Here is a 7,500-nt window from a genome sequence, read left to right on the forward strand (position 1 = left end):
CATCGGAGGCCGGGCGGGCGGGGGCCCCCCACAGCACCCGCACACGCCCTTGAAAAAATAGCAACGGACCGCCCGGGGCAGAAGCGGGCTCGGTCGCCACGACCGAGGAAGGGCGAGGCGCCGCCGCCTCGCCCGCGACCTTCCGGGGGTTGCTCTCTGCCGGGGGCTTCGGTCCGTGCTAGGGCGGGCCGGCCACCGCGGCCGGCCCCTCTCTGCCCGCGAAAAAAACAGCCCGCCCGCAAGGCGGGTCCCCGGCTTAAGGCCGAGGAAGGGGGTGACTTCAACAGCACGCGCCGGTGGGACGGGGTGCCGCCACCCCGGCTCCACGGCTCATCGGGCGACCGCCGTCACCGAGCCCCTCCGGCCACGCGGCGAATGCCGAGGCCAGGCCGCGCGCCCCACCGCTGCCCTTCCGACACGGACACGCTGGCAAACAGGTCGGGAGCGGGGGAACCGGGCGCCGCCACCGCGGCGGGCTGGCCGGGCCTTGCTCGGGGAGGAGGCTCTCGGGCGAGGGCCGGGGAAAAAAAAAGCCCGGCCGCGTCGACCCCCGGCTGCCGGCCACTGCCACCGGACCGGCTGCCGGAAAAATGCCTGCCGGAGCGGGCCCCGGCTTAAGGCCAGGCGGAAAAGGGACGAGGCGCCGCCGCCTCACCTGCCACCGATCGTCCCAGGGGGGCCGCCCCCCCTTCAACCGGGCCGGCACGGCAGCCGACCGGAGCGGAGCAACACACACGCGGGGCTTCTCACCGCCTCGCTGCGGCCAGCGAGCGGCTTCTCGACACGGTCTTTCGGGCCGTCTCTCTCGGCTCTCGGCTCTCTCTCTGGTGGCCCTTCACACTGCCCATTCTCTTCTCTCTGGCTTCTCGGGCAGCTCTCCCCGAAAGAGCGCCCTGGGCAGGACGGGAACCGGGACCAAGCCACGCGGCTCACCCGGCCTAGGCGGCACTCGCTCTGCCCCGACGACCGCGCGGCGCGGCCGCCCTATCCTCCGCCTTGCGACGCAGGCACCCTGGAAACCTGCGGGGACGCGGCCCGTCACCTCGCTCCCAATATACGGAAAGATAAGTCCAAGGCCGCCGACGCCTCCAAGGAGACGAGTGGAAGTCGACCGGGAGGGTGCGCCAGCGCAGGCCGACCGCTACGTCGACATAGCCGGAGGCAGCCTGGAACAGCGACCCCTTGGTGAACTTCCGCAGGCGGCCGCGACACCAGGTCTACCCGGGCGGACGGAGACCAGGTCTACCCCGGCTCCGGGATACCAGGTCTACCCCGGCCGCCGGGTACAAGGTCTACCCCGTCTCCGGGATACCAGGTCTACCCCGGCCTCCGGGTACAAGGTCTACCCCGGCTCCTGGATACCAGGTCTACCCCGGCCGCCGGGTACAAGGTCTACCCCGTCTCCTGGATACCAGGTCTACCCCGGCCGCCGGGTACAAGGTCTACCCCGGCTCCTGGATACCAGGTCTACCCCGGCCGCCGGGTACAAGGTCTACCCCGTCTCCTGGATACCAGGTCTACCCCGGCCGCCGGGTACAAGGTCTACCCCGGCTCCGGGATACCAGGTCTACCCCGGCCGCCGGGTACAAGGTCTACCCCGTCTCCTGGATACCAGGTCTACCCCGGCCGCCGGGTACAAGGTCTACCCCGTCTCCTGGATACCAGGTCTACCCCGGCCGCCGGGTACAAGGTCTACCCCGGCTCCTGGATACCAGGTCTACCCGGGCCGCCGGGTACAAGGTCTACCCCGGCTCCTGGATACCAGGTCTACCCCGGCCGCCGGGTACAAGGTCTACCCCGTCTCCTGGATACCAGGTCTACCCCGGCCGCCGGGTACAAGGTCCACCCCGTCTCCTGGATACCAGGTCTACCCCGGCCGCCGGGTACAAGGTCTACCCCGGCTCCTGGATACCAGGTCTACCCCGGCCGCCGGGTACAAGGTCTACCCCGGCTCCTGGATACCAGGTCTACCCCGGCCGCCGGGTACAAGGTCTACCCCGGCTCCGGGATACCAGGTCTACCCCGGCCGCCGGGTACAAGGTCTACCCCGGCTCCTGGATACCAGGTCTACCCCGGCCGCCGGGTACAAGGTCTACCCCGGCTCCTGGATACCAGGTCTACCCCGGCCGCCGGGTACAAGGTCTACCCCGTCTCCTGGATACCAGGTCTACCCCGGCCGCCGGGTACAAGGTCTACCCCGTCTCCTGGATACCAGGTCTACCCCGGCCGCCGGGTACAAGGTCTACCCCGGCTCCGGGATACCAGGTCTACCCCGGCCGCCGGGTACAAGGTCTACCCCGGCTCCTGGATACCAGGTCTACCCCGGCCGCCGGGTACAAGGTATACCCCGGCTCCTGGATACCAGGTCTACCCCGGCCGCCGGGTACAAGGTCTACCCCGGCTCCTGGATACCAGGTCTACCCCGGCCGCCGGGTACAAGGTCTACCCCGGCTCCGGGATACCAGGTCTACCCCGGCCGCCGGGTACAAGGTCTACCCCGGCTCCTGGATACCAGGTCTACCCCGGCCGCCGGGTACAAGGTCTACCCCGGCTCCGGGATACCAGGTCTACCCCGGCCGCCGGGTACAAGGTCTACCCCGGCTCCGGGATACCAGGTCTACCCCGGCCGCCGGGTACAAGGTCTACCCCGTCTCCTGGATACCAGGTCTACCCCGGCCGCCTGGTACAAGGTCTACCCCGGCCGCCGGGATACCAGGTCTACCCCGGCCGCCGGGTACAAGGTCTACCCCGTCTCCGGGATACCAGGTCTACCCCGGCCGCCGGGTACAAGGTCTACCCCGTCTCCTGGATACCAGGTCTACCCCGGCCGCCGGGTACAAGGTCTACCCCGTCTCCTGGATACCAGGTCTACCCCGGCCGCCGGGTACAAGGTCTACCCCGGCTCCGGGATACCAGGTCTACCCCGGCCGCCGGGTACAAGGTCTACCCCGGCTCCGGGATACCAGGTCTACCCCGGCCGCCGGGTACAAGGTCTACCCCGGCTCCGGGATACCAGGTCTACCCCGGCCGCCGGGTACAAGGTCTACCCCGTCTCCGGGATACCAGGTCTACCCCGGCCGCCGGGTACAAGGTCTACCCCGGCTCCTGGATACCAGGTCTACCCCGGCCGCCGGGTACAAGGTCTACCCCGGCCCCGGGATACCAGGTCTACCCCGGCCGCCGGGTACAAGGTCTACCCCGTCTCCTGGATACCAGGTCTACCCCGGCCGCCGGGTACAAGGTCTACCCCGTCTCCTGGATACCAGGTCTACCCCGGCCGCCGGGTACAAGGTCTACCCCGGCTCCTGGATACCAGGTCTACCCCGGCCGCCGGGTACAAGGTCTACCCCGTCTCCTGGATACCAGGTCTACCCCGGCCGCCGGGTACAAGGTCTACCCCGGCTCCGGGATACCAGGTCTACCCCGGCCGCCGGGTACAAGGTCTACCCCGGCTCCTGGATACCAGGTCTACCCCGGCCGCCGGGTACAAGGTCTACCCCGGCTCCTGGATACCAGGTCTACCCCGGCCGCCGGGTACAAGGTCTACCCCGGCTCCGGGATACCAGGTCTACCCCGGCCGCCGGGTACAAGGTCTACCCAGGCTCCTGGATACCAGGTCTACCCCGGCCGCCGGGTACAAGGTCTACCCCGTCTCCTGGATACCAGGTCTACCCCGGCCGCCGGGTACAAGGTCTACCCCGGCTCCGGGATACCAGGTCTACCCCGGCCGCCGGGTACAAGGTCTACCCCGGCTCCGGGATACCAGGTGTAGCCCGGGGGGCCGGACAACGGGTCTACCCCGGCGCCCGGAGGAAAAGTCTACTCCGGGGCCATGGCAAGAGGTATTTCCCCATACCCGGGTAGTAGAGCGTTTCTCAATGGCCGGCTTTACCTTTTTTTGCCTGGTGGGGGTGGGGGGGGCGGGCGCGAGGGGGGGGGCTCGGTGTGGGTTTTTTTGGGGGGTGGGGGAATGTGCGTTGCGGGACTTTTGGTTCGAGTTTTCTGGGTTTGTTTTAGGAGTTACGGGGTTATCCCTTTGTTTTTTGTGGCTTGGTTCCCCTTGGTCTGGTTTGGGGTTCGGGTTTCATTTCCCGCGCTTCCCCTTTCCTCCCTTCTCGAAGAGAACGACTCTTCTGTTCCCTCGGCGCAAGAAACTGATCCGGAAAAGGAATTTTCTTGACGAACTTTATTTCTTTCCCTCTGGTACCCAGAGCGATCCCAGACCAAGCTGACAGGCAGCCTGCGTCAGCCTGCCGTCGAAGCAGCGTCAGCAGCCCCCTCCGCCCGGGGTGCCGCGCAGCCCTACCCGGCCGAACGGAATTTCAGTGGGGCCAGCGCGCAAGGGAAGCGAGGGAGGGAGGGAGGGACGGGGGGGCGGGGGGGGGAAGGGAGGGAGAGAGAGACAGAGAGAGAGGGGCACGGTGACACACACGCCGGCTCCACACACTCGCAATCCGACGCCGCCCCCTCAGAGCCCGCCCATCGACGGTTGGGGGCGCCCCGCCTGAAGACTTTCCCTGCCTCCGCCCATCGACGGTTGGGGGCGCCCCGCCCTGCCCCATCAGACTCCCCGGCGCCGCTCGCAGACTACTTTCCCCACCCCCGTCGCCGTCCCCCGCCCGCTCTCTCCTCGGCCGGTTCGCACACCCGCAGCGGCGGGAGGGCCAGGAGCGGGCCGACACCGAGGAAGGCGGGTCCTTCGGCCAGCAGGGCCGGGGCCCACGGCAGAGGCGGCCCCTTTGCCGAGAAGCCTTCTCTTCGGCTCTCGCCCAGCCTTCTGCTTTGACGGCCTTCTTTCCTTGACGCTCCAGCCCGGCCTGGCCCCGTCCGAGCCCGGGGCAGGACGGCAGCGGGGTGGGGGGGAGGGGGGTCGAGCGGCTGAAGGCAGTGAGGGATCCGGAGACGGAGGCAGGAGCCGGGCCGCTGTCGCTTTGGGCACGGAGGAGGCGGGAGCGCTGCCGGCTCCCAACGGCCGGCTCCTTCCCTCTCTAGACTGGCGCCGGGCGGCCGCAGGGTGGGTCGTGCGCGGGACAGCAGGTCCGCCCGGGACACCAGGGCGACAGTTCTGCCGCAGCAGCCGGGCGGCCGGAGGCCGGGCCCGGAGTAGGACGACAGGTCTACCCCGGCGCCCGGAACACCAGGTCTACCCCGGCTCCAGGGCAACAGGCCTACCCCGGCGCCCGGAATTCCAGGTCTACCCCGGTGCCCGGAACACCAGGTCTACCCCGGCTCCAGGAGAACAGGCCTACCCCGGCGCCCGGAATTCCAGGTCTACCCCGGCTCCAGGGGAACAGGCCTACCCCGGCGCCCGGAATTCCAGGTCTACCCCGGCTCCCGGAAGACCAGGTCTACCCCGGCGCCCGGAAGACCAGGTCTACCCCGAGGCTTCCGTGCACCAGGTCTACCCCGGCGCCCGGAAGACCAGGTCTACCCCGAGGCTTCCGTGCACCAGGTCTACCCCGGCGCCCGGAAGACCAGGTCTACCCCGAGGCTTCCGTGCACCAAGTCTACCCCGGCGCTCGGAACACCAGGTCTACCCCGGCTCCCGGAACACCAGGTCTACCCCGGCTCCAGGGGAACAGGCCTACCCCGGCGCCCGGAATTCCAGGTCTACCCCGGCGCCCGGAAGACCAGGTCTACCCCGAGGCTTCCGTGCACCAGGTCTACCCCGGCTCCCGGAACACCAGGTCTACCCCGGCTCCAGGGGAACAGGTCTACCCCGGCGCCCGGAATTCCAGGTCTACCCCGGCTCCCGGAAGACCAGGTCTACCCCGGCTCCAGGAGAACAGGCCTACCCCGGCGCCCGGAATTCCAGGTCTACCCCGGCTCCCGGAAGACCAGGTCTACCCCGGCGCCCGGAAGACCAGGTCTACCCCGAGGCTTCCGTGCACCAGGTCTACCCCGGCGCCCGGAACACCAGGTCTACCCCGAGGCTTCCGTGCACCAGGTCTACCCCGGCGCCCGGAACACCAGGTCTACCCCGGCTCCAGGGGAACAGGCCTACCCCGGCGCCCGGAATTCCAGGTCTACCCCGGCGCCCGGAAGACCAGGTCTACCCCGAGGCTTCCGTGCACCAAGTCTACCCCGGCGCTCGGAACACCAGGTCTACCCCGGCTCCCGGAACACCAGGTCTACCCCGGCTCCAGGGGAACAGGCCTACCCCGGCGCCCGGAATTCCAGGTCTACCCCGGCTCCCGGAAGACCAGGTCTACCCCGGCTCCAGGAGAACAGGCCTACCCCGGCGCCCGGAATTCCAGGTCTACCCCGGCTCCCGGAAGACCAGGTCTACCCCGGCGCCCGGAAGACCAGGTCTACCCCGAGGCTTCCGTGCACCAGGTCTACCCCGGCGCCCGGAACACCAGGTCTACCCCGAGGCTTCCGTGCACCAGGTCTACCCCGGCGCCCGGAACACCAGGTCTACCCCGGCTCCAGGGGAACAGGCCTACCCCGGCGCCCGGAATTCCAGGTCTACCCCGGCGCCCGGAAGACCAGGTCTACCCCGAGGCTTCCGTGCACCAAGTCTACCCCGGCGCTCGGAACACCAGGTCTACCCCGGCTCCCGGAACACCAGGTCTACCCCGGCTCCAGGGGAACAGGCCTACCCCGGCGCCCGGAATTCCAGGTCTACCCCGGCGCCCGGAAGACCAGGTCTACCCCGAGGCTTCCGTGCACCAGGTCTACCCCGGCTCCCGGAACACCAGGTCTACCCCGGCTCCAGGGGAACAGGTCTACCCCGGCGCCCGGAATTCCAGGTCTACCCCGGCTCCCGGAAGACCAGGTCTACCCCGGCTCCAGGAGAACAGGCCTACCCCGGCGCCCGGAATTCCAGGTCTACCCCGGCTCCCGGAAGACCAGGTCTACCCCGGCGCCCGGAAGACCAGGTCTACCCCGAGGCTTCCGTGCACCAGGTCTACCCCGGCGCCCGGAACACCAGGTCTACCCCGAGGCTTCCGTGCACCAGGTCTACCCCGGCGCCCGGAACACCAGGTCTACCCCGGCTCCAGGGGAACAGGCCTACCCCGGCGCCCGGAATTCCAGGTCTACCCCGGCGCCCGGAAGACCAGGTCTACCCCGAGGCTTCCGTGCACCAAGTCTACCCCGGCGCTCGGAACACCAGGTCTACCCCGGCTCCCGGAAGACCAGGTCTACCCCGAGGCTTCCGTGCACCAGGTCTACCCCGGCTCCCGGAAGACCAGGTCTACCCCGGCGCCGGGCGGCCGGAGGCCTAAGTCCGCCTCCAGGACACCAGGTCTACCTAGCCCGGCGCCTGGCCTCGCGAGGACCACGTCCGGTGCCGGGACAGCAGGCCTGCCGCCCGGCCGAGCGGCCGAGCGGCCGGAGGACAAGTCCGGCCCGGGTGCGCAGCTCTGTGCGAGGGCTGGGTGGCGCTAGGCTGAGGCCAGCCTTAGACGATATCAGGTCTACCCCGGCGCCGGGCGTCTGGCCGTGGGCCGGAGCTAGTCTACCCCCCTCGCCCCTCTCTCTCTCTCTTCCCCCCCA

Source organism: Lonchura striata, unplaced genomic scaffold (assembly GCF_046129695.1).
Source record: "Lonchura striata isolate bLonStr1 unplaced genomic scaffold, bLonStr1.mat Scaffold_162, whole genome shotgun sequence".
Classification (NCBI taxonomy): domain Eukaryota; kingdom Metazoa; phylum Chordata; class Aves; order Passeriformes; family Estrildidae; genus Lonchura; species Lonchura striata.